A 12,687-nucleotide genomic window follows, 5' to 3' on the forward strand; every position below is an offset into this window, starting at 1 on the left:
GCCGGGTTTGGGGGTGTTTTTTTTCCCCCTCCCTTCCCCTCTCCCGGTGCCGGGAGGCGCCCCACGCCCGGCCGGGCGAGCCGAGGGCGGGCAGGGGCTGCGCTGGGCTCCGCGCTCCGCTCCGCGCTCCGGCCGCCGCCGACTAGCGAGCCGCCGCGCGCGCCCGCATCCCTAATGAGCCGCCCCTCCCCCGCAGCCAATTAGGCGCGCGCTGGGCGGGCTCTGCCGCGGGCAGGGGGGGACAGGGGGACCGGGCAGCCCCCGGCACCCCACGCCGGCGCGGCCGGACCCCGGCTCTCTGGTTCCGGAGGGTATTCTACCCTGCCTCTCCAATTTACAAAATTTGGACAAAAACCCCTAAAAAAAAAAAAAAAAGGAAAGAAAGAGAAAAGTATTCCTGTTAACAAGGACATGAGGCAAATACTACAGCAGCCATCCTCCACCCCCAAAGCAAACACAGTTTGTGCCATCTTTATTAATATTGCATCGTTCCGTGATCAAAAATTCTGTTTCTTGCCAGGAGTGTCACCGTTTCACTCTTCCCCCCACCCCCCGGCCCTGAAATTGCACATATTTTTATTACACACCTGATGAGGAAGCACCACACTCAGCCCAGCAAATTGTAGGCCAAAAAAATCACCCATTGGCTCAAGTGAAATGGCTCCTGTTCTATTCTGAATAGATTTGATCAATCAGAAATGGGAAAACAAAGGTGCCCCTTGAAGAAAAGATGAATTGCTAGAGGAGGAACTTTTGGCCACAAAGAAAAAACTCTGTCCCTCCTGCGGCCAACAAACGATGTTTTGGAATTTGTGTTGTTTTCTACCCCATAGACCAGTTGGCAACGGGGAGAGGAAAGGAAAAAGAGCCACAGTGAAATCTGGCGTGTCCGTGCTCCCAGGGGGATAAAAAAACTGCAGTAATGGAGCAGGACAAGGTACAAAATGAGATTTGCTACTAATGAAGTGTCTCACCACGCGATTCCTACAATACTACAGATCAGAACAAATGGATCACGTTTGTATCATTGTGACTGTAAGAGAATTATCCCTGTGGAAGTCAAACATGGTATATTCCTAGCCAAGACATTACAGTGTTGCAAAAGTGTGTGCAAAATACCCCTGAAATACTGTATTTCTTCTTTTTTTTTTTTTTCCTCATTTGGAAATAAAACTCCATTTTCACCAGGGGCCAAGACCATGAGCATCAGAATACTGGGTTTGTTCCCAGCCGTGCTTTACACTTGACCATGGCACCAAGTTCACCTTACCCAACGTCACAAAATCTAAAGCGTGCACACTCTCAAGTTTAAGGGGACTCAGTTACTGCTTACAAAATGTTTTTAAATCCCTGACTGATAAATTATTGAAAAATGCAGTAGGATTAGTTACATATACTTAAGAACAAGGCTTGTCAATTGGTCCTCCTGCAGGCTAGCTTTGTACTGTTTTCAGGAGGAAACAAATAAAGCAAAAAGAATTTGTAAACAGAATTTTAAGAGGAAAAAAAAAATCAATATCGGAGAACATCACATCAGAAGATCTCTTTTTCCCTTCCCATCATGTGTTTGTTAGACTTCAGCTCACAATGAAGAACAGAGCTACAAAAGCAGAGAACAAATATATGAAAAATAAGTTTTCTTCAACAGCCTTTTAGGTCATTCTCCACATTCAATGGGTTCAAAGGAAAAAAAATACCTAACAAAAAACCCCAAACCACTGAGGAACAGAACTGTGAAGCTACACAAAAAAGTTTTTACACGTCAGAGCATCTAGCAAAGTCCCTTTAAAGTCTTAGCATGTCAGCAACACAGCCCTATTTTCCAGTACACACATACAGCCACTTTTGCTTCAAGCCCAACTGATTATCTATTTTTGCCTATGCCAATGAGTCAGTGTTTGGTGCTTTAGATAAAAATATCAAGCTCTCGGTTCATAATGCAATTATGATGGGGAAGAAGAGAGCAAAAGTAGAAAAAAGGGCAACAGCTGGTAACTTCAATCACTGCACTTGGAAATATAAATAAGCGGAATATTCCACAAAGATAAAATCGCAGGGTGGGGGATGCAGCAGTTTCTGAGATGCTGAAATGCAGCTAGAGATGAAACGATACATTCTTTAAGCACAGACGCACACTGGTAGCGTACAGCACCTTACACAGAGCTCTACATGTGCTCTGGCCATCCAATGTGCCATTCTGTTTCTACGGAGGGAGGCTATTTACACAGCAGTTCAACAAGAGGAACGTCACAGGAAAAGCGAGAATCCACCTTTGATAACAGGGTGCAAGCAAGAATGAAAGAAGACAGGAATCCAGCCAAAAAGGATTCATGGCATTATGGAGGAAAACGGAGAAAATGAATGCAAGGAAGACATTTGTCCTTCCCTAGCACTTCAGGGGTTAAACTTTACAATGAGCAATATTTGTTTTCTGACAGAGTCCGTATTCCACATCTGGGATTCTAGAGTTACTAGAAACTGAAAGTGTGAAGTTTGATGCAGCTGCTAAAAGAGAGATAGTAAACAGAAAGGAAAAAAAGAGAAACAACCAACCAAAAAAAACCCAAAGGAACTTTGCTGAATACCTTGATGCCAGCAGCCACGTACCCAGAGAGCAGGGAAGTGCCTCTGGGAGGGACAGAATCTGTGATCGAATGTCTTGATTGGAGTCCTCAGCTCTGCCACCACCTCACCCAACAGAGGCTTCCGAGCACGTTTTCCCCACATCTCTACATCCCGGTTCCATCTCATACCATGCCATTGAGTCTTCAACCACATTAACTTATTGAACACACAGCCCTTTACAACTATGAAGTTAATTTTTCTAGCGAGAATATGTCAATACCCTAATAATTTTCAATAAGCCATACAGCTACAGCCTGAAGGGGGGGAAATAAAATCACCTCCTCCACCCTGGAAGCTCAGCAGAATGTTCCAGATGAGTTTGCAAAGGTGCTTTCGGTCTCTATCTCTTCTCAAGTGCAACATAAAAATTTGCACCAGGTGATTACACTTTGTTTCTTCTTTGATGTATGACCTCGGAGTAACCCACCTGTGATTTGCAATAAATCAGAATTCACATCACCTGCGTGTCAGATAACGGGCTGGGGGAGGGTCACTGCTGACGTGCTCTCAGGAGCAGGGGAAAAGGCGGCTGCTTCACTTTGCAGCTTGTGCAAATAAAAACATACCTGAGATGGCACTGGAATCTGATAGAATGTACCACTGCTATGCTTAATGTATGTAATGATAAAAGGAGAATAAATGCATCTAAACCATTGGTGTATATCACAGCGAGGATTAGACACATACCACTTGGCTCTAATGCAAGTATTCACATCTGTACAATAGATAAATAATTCAGGAGCAAGCAAGAATATCCGACTGTAACAACAAATAAGTAATGAAATTATGTGAAGCACTTTGTAGTTGTAGTGACACAGAAGCCAATAAAAAAAAAATCTGACTTGCTTTTAGTGTATTTCCAACATTTATCCTTCCCCTTCTCTCAAAAGAGCGCCCTGAACAAAATGGGATCTGAAAAACAAGCCAATCCACCTGGAAGAGCTGTAGCTGGGAGAAAGCTGTGACACTACCTGGCATTATTCAGCAATACCTACAAGCCCACAGTCTGATTATATACAGAAATGTAGGGACAAGCCTTTAACCTCAAAGCGCATTCCATTGAATTGGGCATTTCATTTTATGGCATCAAACTACAGAAATGGCCCCTGCTGTCGTAATGCAAGAAAAAGAGGAAGTCTGGGCTCAAGTGATTAATTACAACTCCTCTCCGTATAGCAAAGGTAGAAGTGGATTAAATTCCCCCTGTGGTAGCTCTGAGTTCCCAGGTACTGAGACAGCATTCTTTGGGTCTGGAGACGCGGGTGTGTGTGCATGTGTCAGGAGAAAGAACAATATTGTGTTTTTCTCTCCACTGCATACCTAACACAGAACACAAATAATACGTTCATTCTGTAGGTGCTGGTATAAGTTAATTGCAGAAGCACCTAAGGATAGGAGAGCTGCCTCACTACGCTTTCACAGTCCCAGGCTGCGCACGAAGCATGAGATGGTGTTAGAATGTTTAAGGGTCCCCATCTTCCACAGTGTGATTCAAGATACTACTTGCTCACAGCCATTACGGCTTCATTTTGAGATTTCAACACGTTTTGACAGTGGGGTCTGTATTTGGATTGCCCAAACATAAAAGGAGTGCTTGCTGCACCACACAGGTGTGCTCTAGACCATTACTGGAGACTAACTCCAGTTTTAGTTGTGGAGATCTTTATCACAGTTCTATATATGTCTATTTTATAAAGCAATCCCAGAGGGCACAAGAGTAGGACTCCAAAGGAATTAGACACATCCATGGGCCGTATGCACATCAGTGAGTATTAAAACTAATATATTGTATAAAGTCTGCTATACTTTGTTTGCCTAAGCATCTCATACCCCTCTCAGAGACAGGTTACAGGGCAGATGAACCATTAAGAGTCTGGCCAGCAAAGCCATTCTTATGCATCAAATATACAGAGATAACGGATGAGTGTAGCATTCCACAAGACATCATGAATATGCAGGAACACAGCTGAAATTCAGCCTGTTCTTTTTCCTTTGCCCTCAAGTTTATGATAGTCTACAGCTGCTTCTGTGCTATCCTTCAGGGCTCTCTCCAAACAAACTCTAGAGATCACCTGGATCACCTGACATTTAAACAACACAGTCCCTCCCCCTTTAAAGAATGCACTCTCCAGGCCAACAATAAAAAACAATGGCCAGATATTAGTTCTGTCCAACCATTTCTCCATCTCTGCAACAAGGTCTGCCTCAAAAGCTCTTCCTAAGCATGGAATGCCTGTTTTGCAACACCCATTTTCACTGCACATACCACGCAGGCAGCTCTGTGCACCGACAGCCTCGTGATGCCTGGGATATTCTGCGGGCAGAGAGAGCAACTTCAGGTGAGGGTCTTGCATTTCCACAACTTATAACATTGAAAATTAAAAAATAAATTAAAGAAAAAATTTACCATTTTCTTCTCTTGTGCAACATCCCTCACTCCTCTCCATAAGATCAAGGTCACATTTCCTTTTAGGCCTGTGTCTGTATCTTTATAACACTTTGTAAAATCTTACAAAATAATATGACCTACTACGCCAAGTACAACTAAAATATGTAGCAACGTACAATACTGGATCCAGCCACATGGCACTTAGAAACAATCCCTAACAGACTGAGTTGCCGTAGCAGCCGCTATACCAGTATTAAAACATAACATATATGTATGACGGCAATTAATCAGTTGGCCACAGCCTGCATATAAGCCTTCCATGAATAATTTAATTTTCAGTTGTGTTTTACAGGCTCTTCAGCCGTATTCTAGGAATTGAGAGTACATAGGCTAAAAACTGATCATCTACGTATTTTGAATCCCAGCCTTGTAATTTTTGTGCCCCATCGCTCAGGCTGGCTTTGCAGCTCTGCATTAGGACATCTAGTGGCTGAATAATTTACTGTATATATACACATATCTGAATATATTATTTAGATTTCCTGTCAGAAAGCTCATATCTACTTTTCTAAAGCTTAGCAAGACTTATTTGAGAGCACCTCAGGATTTCTGCATTATTCTGCTCTGCAATATAAGCCCAGCTGATTGCTGGACGGAGTACTTTGAAGAGTGAGCTCAATGACAGCGACAGGTATATAAGCCAGTTTCTGCTTTAGCATTCATCAGGATTCCACAGCGGCATGTTCACCTCGGATCCACAGTGTCTTACTGCATAGTGTCTTGTGCAAAATCTTACTATTTGCAATGTACATAACTCTTCTTAGCTTTAGTTTTGAAAGATTTTTCCTTATTCTACATTTTAGGAACTTGAAATGAGAGAATGTTGCTCTCGAGTTTTGTGTTATTTTGTTTCCATATGAATAAAAAATTATATAAACCCTTTTATGCCAAAGGATAAACTTCGGTCTCCTGAGAGACGGAAAAAAAAATACACCTTTAAAAAAGCCCATGATGTTTCTTTAAACAATTCCATCCCACTTTAAATTGAAGTCACCATTTGAGCTGTCATAAGCCATCATTTCCGATGAGTTAAAATCTATATTATTTTTAAGTTGATCAATCTAAGATGAAATACAATACAACTATTTGCATTTTCCTGTGTTTACTCATTCCAAAAATTGACAGACACCACAGAGCAAAGTTAATCTGATAAAAAGTAAAATGCTGAAGTGGTTGGCTGTGCATCAGAATAGGAAAATATGGATTAACATGCCAAGGGGGTGATGAACATCCGAACTTCGCTAATCGATTTTAAGAATCATAAGACCCAGGCATTTAGAAAATGTCATAATCTTAATGCCTAATTCACTCCTTCATTTTTAATTTGGTGAAATCAGCTGCACTTGAAATTTTACCTGCAGCATTTCCTTCAATTGGGCAAAGAAGAATTCCTACTTCAGCATTAATTATTATTTTATTTCCATACCCTTTTAGATTTCTCCACATAAATTAATACTCTGATCCCACCTACAGTCATTTGTCACGCATCCAGGCATTTTTGTTGTGGCTGCAGTTGGATTTCTGGCAAACGGCAGCTATTCGATGTGCCCCAGCCTCAGCGTAAAGAGCTCAGACTGCAAACAGAAAGCACGCATCGCTCGTGCTCCCCATCCGTTAAACTCACTCACGAAGTATCTACTCCAGATTTAGCATCCTGTCTCAGATCTTCCTGTCTGAACGTTTACTTGGAATGGGAGGTGCACCACAAGAAATAGATGATGCAAGGGTGAGATGTGCATGGATTAGAAAGCGTGCTTTGAGAGCAAACAAAGAAAATCCAAAGCAGCAGGATATTAGACAAGCAATTCAGTAGCTTAGCTATTTGTAATTTGTGGTTAAGAAAAAAAAGAAAAAAGGTTACACGTTCAAGCGGTAAGAGACTATTTGAGAGATTCTTCAAAATACTGCAGACATTGCTGTACAGTTCAGAGCTGGCAGGGATGCTGCTGGCTGTGAGCAAGAGTATAGTTAGAGGGCAAGGGACAAGAAACACTGGGCAAGTCTGCTTCTGTTCTGCCAGTACAGAAAAAAAGCGAGTGACATGTCTAGCTATTTCAGTCTCAGTCAGAGGTAGTGTTGTTCTCAAAAGGCTATTACTGAATAAGTTCAGAACCTTCTCATCGAGTGGGAAGTTATTGCCACTTTTTTTCATCCGAACTGAAAGGCAGAATTCACTAAGACCTTCCTCTGGCAATTAAACAGTGAAGGCTGAGAGATATTCAGTGACTATGCATGATTACAGTCCAGTCATGAAATGCAGATGGACAGAATCACAGGTCGTAAGACAAAAGAAACAGATAAAGGAACTTTATAATTAGAGAGATGGACCTCGTCATCACTCCTCCCCTCCCAAAAGAAAAAAAGAAAAAACACCACTACCAAAACCCAAACCCAACCTGAAAAGCTCGGAAAATCCTTGTACAGAACCTGTCAAAAGACAGACCATCAGCTAACTAGCAAGATAAGAGGTTAATGCTCCAGACTAGGGTTAATGAGACCATCGGAGTTTCAGCCTGGATGTTGCCACATGATTCCTGTGAAGCCCAAGGTGCTTGGGGAAAGATGCTGAAGCAGGTACCAGTCATTTAAATTGCAAACATGTTTGGCTTGATTAGGGACACTTCACCCTGCTTTGATTTGCTGAACGTATCGGACTCATTGCAGCAGTTCCTGTCTCCCCTTTTTGCTAACCTGTGCACTGAAGCCTGATAGTGAGTCACTAGAAAGGGGAGATTATTTTTACCATAATTAAGTACCATTTTACCAGGACTGGAAATACGCAGGTGTCACTATTAAGTTACCTAATTGTGCCTTTGAAATGGCCCCATAACAATGGCTTTTCAGCAACAAGAGGAAAAGGGGGAAGTGAAATCTTTGCTTTATTATTTTCATTTTAAACTCCAGTGCAAAAGCAGAGGGCATCCACCTAATAACTACAGTTCTAAATTATTCATAATTAGTCACACATCATGAAATGCAACTGTTTGATGATCTCAGGTGTGAAAGACAACAAGTAGTTGAGTAGTTCCTTAACTATTAAAACATTATTTCAGCTACAAGGCAGAGAAACAATAGAAGCACACTTCGGTGCAAGTCACAGGATTTTCTGAGAAGTGCCAGTTAATACGTATCAACCCAGTACCAAACAGCTAGCTGAGCTGTTCTCCCCATTTGACGGGATTAGAAGGCAAAGAACCCAGTTATTGACAGCTCCCACCATGAAGTGTGCTTGCTAACCTCTTGCCACTCCCCAAATACTGCCCTGTGAGGTGACTGCATTTGTTCCTGCTGTTGCGTACACATCCCTGAGGCTGTTTCCTAGGCAGGAAGGGTAGGAGCTGCCTGTGCACCCCTCTGGGGATGGTGGCAGGAACATACAACACCTGATAAACCATTCCCAGATGGCGGCCACTGTACCAGAGAAACCACTGCCCTGTAGCATGTCCTGCCACGGAGCCAACCGGGCTCTACTATGATACATAGGTCTTGCCAGGAAGATTTCTTCCAACTCAACAGTCACATACACAGAGATGGAGAAGCAAGTTGTATGAATGTAACGTCGCATGGGTCTAGAAGCGTGGCAGATCTACTGGCCACCCACTCATTTCTACAATTGTTTGAGGAGTTTGAAGAAAAAAAAAAAAAAAGAGACTCAAGAATCTCAAAGGCACTAATTAAAAAAAGAACTAAGTATCTCTCAGGTGACTGTAATTTAAAGAGCACATCAAAGGATCCATATAACTCCACCATGAGACGAACAAGCGTTGTGTGGCAGGGAGGAGCTACTGCTGCAACACTGACAAGAGACTTTAAGGAACTCACTACAGCTGAGCAAGTGATGCAATTGTGCAGAGAGATGGCAGCTATACAATCATTGCAACCAGTTCCTGAATTTAGAGGAAATCCCCACGAGAAAAGCTATTCAGATATTGGCTTGTCCCATTTTGTAAGAAAGCATCCCCTCTGGTAATAGACACATACTCAGCAATCACTTATTACTATGTTTCAGCTTTGTAATTCTAGGCTAAGGAGTCAGTCCACACTCACACCTTGTTTACTTTCTCAGAGACAGAACTGTTACAAGGTAGAAAAACAAAACAAGCAAAAAAAACCCAACTCAACATGGTTAAGATTGCTCATGTCATGGGATGACTCCGCCTGCCTTAAAAAAGAAAATTTTTTATGATACTAGACCCTCTTAAGCTGGGCATAAACATCTTTTTCTCCCCACCCTGGGACATCTTCCGTATCCCATTTGAGCTGGAAATCTCTGAGAGTTTAATGTACTCAAGCAGTTTCCAAAAGAAATTCTGCATATAGACATAAAAAAGAAAATTATATCAATTGGTTTAATAGGCGGTGGCAATAGCGTTCACATTTTCAACTTAACCCAATGTTCCTTGCCTCCTGCGTACAATGCTATCAATACTGGTAAGAACAACAGCACTCTGACACTAAAGCCAGCAAACCTGTCACATGACTTCATCATCTTGGGTCCACTTTACTAGATTTGTGCAATTTAGCTAAAGTGAAGATGAATCCCACTGTATACCCCCTATCAGCCTGCTATGTTTGGAGCCTGCTTACTGGAATGAACTCTTCCTATTGGTTCCAGCAGGTGCGGACAAGCGAAAAACACTATTCTATACTTGAATTGGATAACAACTAGCACAATGTTTAGCCTGCGTTTTGCAGTTACAGAGAACCAACCTAAAGGTAGGGATGGAGAAAAAAACCTGTCTGTTCAGAATTTCAATAATTCTTTCACCATCAAGAAAACACTGCTTCTTTTTCAGATGAATTAACCTATTCCACCTGTCAAGAACAGGCCATATAAATGCCTCTCTGAGGTTTGACATACACATTATAGTGAAAATGGATAAAAGGAGCTGGCTGCACAGAATTTAGTAAACCCTCCTGCAAGTGGTACCAAGCTCTAGGTGTTCTTTCACCACCTCCAAAAGATTTCTCAAGTTAGTAATATCACAGTGACATATAGCAGATTGAAACACAAATGGCAGTGGTAAGAGCAGTCCGTATAGGCACTATATGTACAAACCCTCTCAAGTGACAGTAAAGGCCAGCAAAATCTGCCTCCATGGTGTGCAGACCTAGTGATTCCCAATTCAGAGACTAGGCTACATCAGAATGTCATCGACAGGAACACTAAGCGTCACTAAGTGACATAAAACACCGTATCGCCCAAGTTAGACCTGTATCAACAGGACCGTTCCTGGGAAGTTTGCAGTTGTGGTGGAATCAAAAGCTACCGACAGCCACGACAGTTTTGAATCTGGTGCAGCACCCAGTTTGGACTAGACTGCCTCCCTGGGCTATACAGGTAACCCTCAAATCCACCCACGGTATCTGCCCCTGAACGGTCCTATCTCTCTGCAAGACAGGATTTATGGGAGACAGCCGGGCAATTCCAGTGCTGTGCAGCAGAGGGAAGCAGCAAGCACTGTAACACTGACTAGCCACTCGACTGTCATGCACTAAAGACTTAATTATGTTCTCAAACAAAATACAATGAACTCTGTCATAAGTAATCACACAAGAGACCATGAAGTCAGCAGCCTGGCGGAAGTGGCCTTCTATGAAAGATGAAGTAGAATTTTCTCCGGCTTTAGGGAAAACTTATTGAACTCTGAAAAGGAAAATGTAAAGTGCAATGCAGGGGTTTTTTTGCTTTACTTATCAAGACCTGAGTTTACGTGTTGGTGTTTTACCAGGAAAACTTACTAGAAAATAGAAAAATTTCCTCTAATCTTGCAAGTACCAAGGATTTACAATTACACCTGCTTTAGTAAATGAAAATACATCCCCATAGTCAAGTGTTGGCAGATAAACAAAGGAGGAAGTATTTTGCTTACAATATATTTGTAGTATTTAAAGCATGGACATTTTATGTTTTATTGGGGTGCCATTTACCTCTCCACAGGAACTAAGCATTGCGCAAAACACACCTTTGGTATGATTTGAGCCCTTTTCTCCCATAGTTCAGGTATTTGTCATTGCAAAAAAATTAGAAGAATCAAATGCATTTAATCGCACACAATTCTTCTTTCACTTTTATAGCAGGCACAGATCCTACAGAAGCATTTCTTACAAGGGGATTACAACTCAAACAGGTAACAAAGACAATGTGACACTGAAAATTGTATTTCAACCTAAACAAAAGAAAATTTAACTCTCCTGTTCCAACCCCACCTCTTGAAGAACGCTTCCAGTTCAAACATTCCCTCAAAATTCACAGATAAATTATCCCCTGGTATATTTTTTTACTCTTCGTTACAACAAGTTAAAGGAAGAAAAAACAGTAGGACACTAGCATGGGCTGCAGGAAACCACTAACCTGGACGAAGACTTCAGGACAGGTCAATTCACTCCTCCAAGTTACATCTTCCCTCTCATTTTTGAGGCTCCGTTACGTATTTAAAGCACGGTGCATTTGGGTCTGGCATCATCTCTCACTTTGCATAATTCCTACAAAGTGAGGCTCCAACTTTTCCTTGAAGAATCTAAGTGTGACTGTAACGTAAGTCCAGAGAATGGGATGATTGGATCACATCAATTCACATATGACTTTTCATTGCAAAAAAAAAGGTAACGCAGCAAAAAACCAGAGCACGTACATAATTTTGAAAGGCATAGCACTTACCATGGAGTTTTTGCTTCAGTCTTCAGCCAGGGCACTTCATGCTTTGAGTCTTCTTTATGTCTCCACACACAAATAGCTGAAGTAGACAATTCCTTCATCACACTATAAAGAAGATTTGTGAGGAAGGGAGTCAGAAGATGACAGACCAGGTAACAATAACTATGAAGTTATTAGAAGCACACATCATATGATAAAAGCTTAAAAGTAAATTGCTTTGAAATACAGATTGTTACTTTCCTCAACACTTACGATAAAATACTATTAAGTAACTGCTGCCTCAGGTTAGAACTAAAGGTTAAAGGATAGCAATTACCGATTATTTAAAGCGTAGCTGTAATGAACTAAGATAAAAAGACATGTTACGTTTCTAAGCTAGATACTATATTTTAACCTGGGAATGTGACTGTAGCCAAGTATTACCAGGAGACTCCACTTCGATTAGAAGCAAAGCTGTGACTTGCACTAAAGTTCTTACAGTAACTGGAAGTGCTTCACTTGATAGCACTATTTGTGCTCTCCGGATCAGAACACAGATGTTTTTTAACAGGAAGTTTGTATTTCATATGTAGTTAAACACACATACACATATATTTTAATAAATCCATGAGTTTTGCAGAGTAAGACATAAAACCAATTCTTCCAGTATTGTGTGAAATCTGCACTGCAAGCGAAATCACCTCGATATGAAAAAATTTTAAACCAAACCAAATTATTGTGTATTACATTATATCCCCAAAGCAGAACATCACATCAGGTTTTTAGAACATGATACCTAGGCAAGGGAATAAACTCTACAAATTCAGGAAGAGAACTACACTGAGTGATTGTCTTTAACCTCTGATTTTAAAGCCAATAATGACAGGATATAAATGACTCTCACTTAGCTTTTAAAAGCTACAAAATACATAGAGGAATAAAACAAAGCAAGAAAAGCACTAAGATTAATAAGAAA

The 12,687-nt window shown here is 41.4% G+C and overlaps 1 protein-coding gene across 1 annotated transcript in view; it reads right to left on the bottom strand.

Moving 5' to 3' along the window:
- Positions 1 to 12,149, bottom strand: part of UNC5D (unc-5 netrin receptor D) — a 158,417-nt gene extending 146,268 nt beyond the window's left edge. Inside the window, exons 1-3 of the mRNA XM_054180839.1 lie at positions 12,127 to 12,149; positions 11,736 to 11,837; positions 11,430 to 11,605 (exon numbers count right to left, since the gene is read on the bottom strand). The gene's annotated coding sequence lies outside the window, so the exon portion shown is untranslated. The remainder of the gene's footprint in view (positions 1 to 11,429; positions 11,606 to 11,735; positions 11,838 to 12,126) is intronic.
- Between the last annotated feature and the right edge of the window lie 538 nt (positions 12,150 to 12,687).

This window comes from Rissa tridactyla, chromosome 20 (assembly GCF_028500815.1).
Source record: "Rissa tridactyla isolate bRisTri1 chromosome 20, bRisTri1.patW.cur.20221130, whole genome shotgun sequence".
Taxonomy (NCBI): Eukaryota; Metazoa; Chordata; class Aves; order Charadriiformes; family Laridae; genus Rissa; species Rissa tridactyla.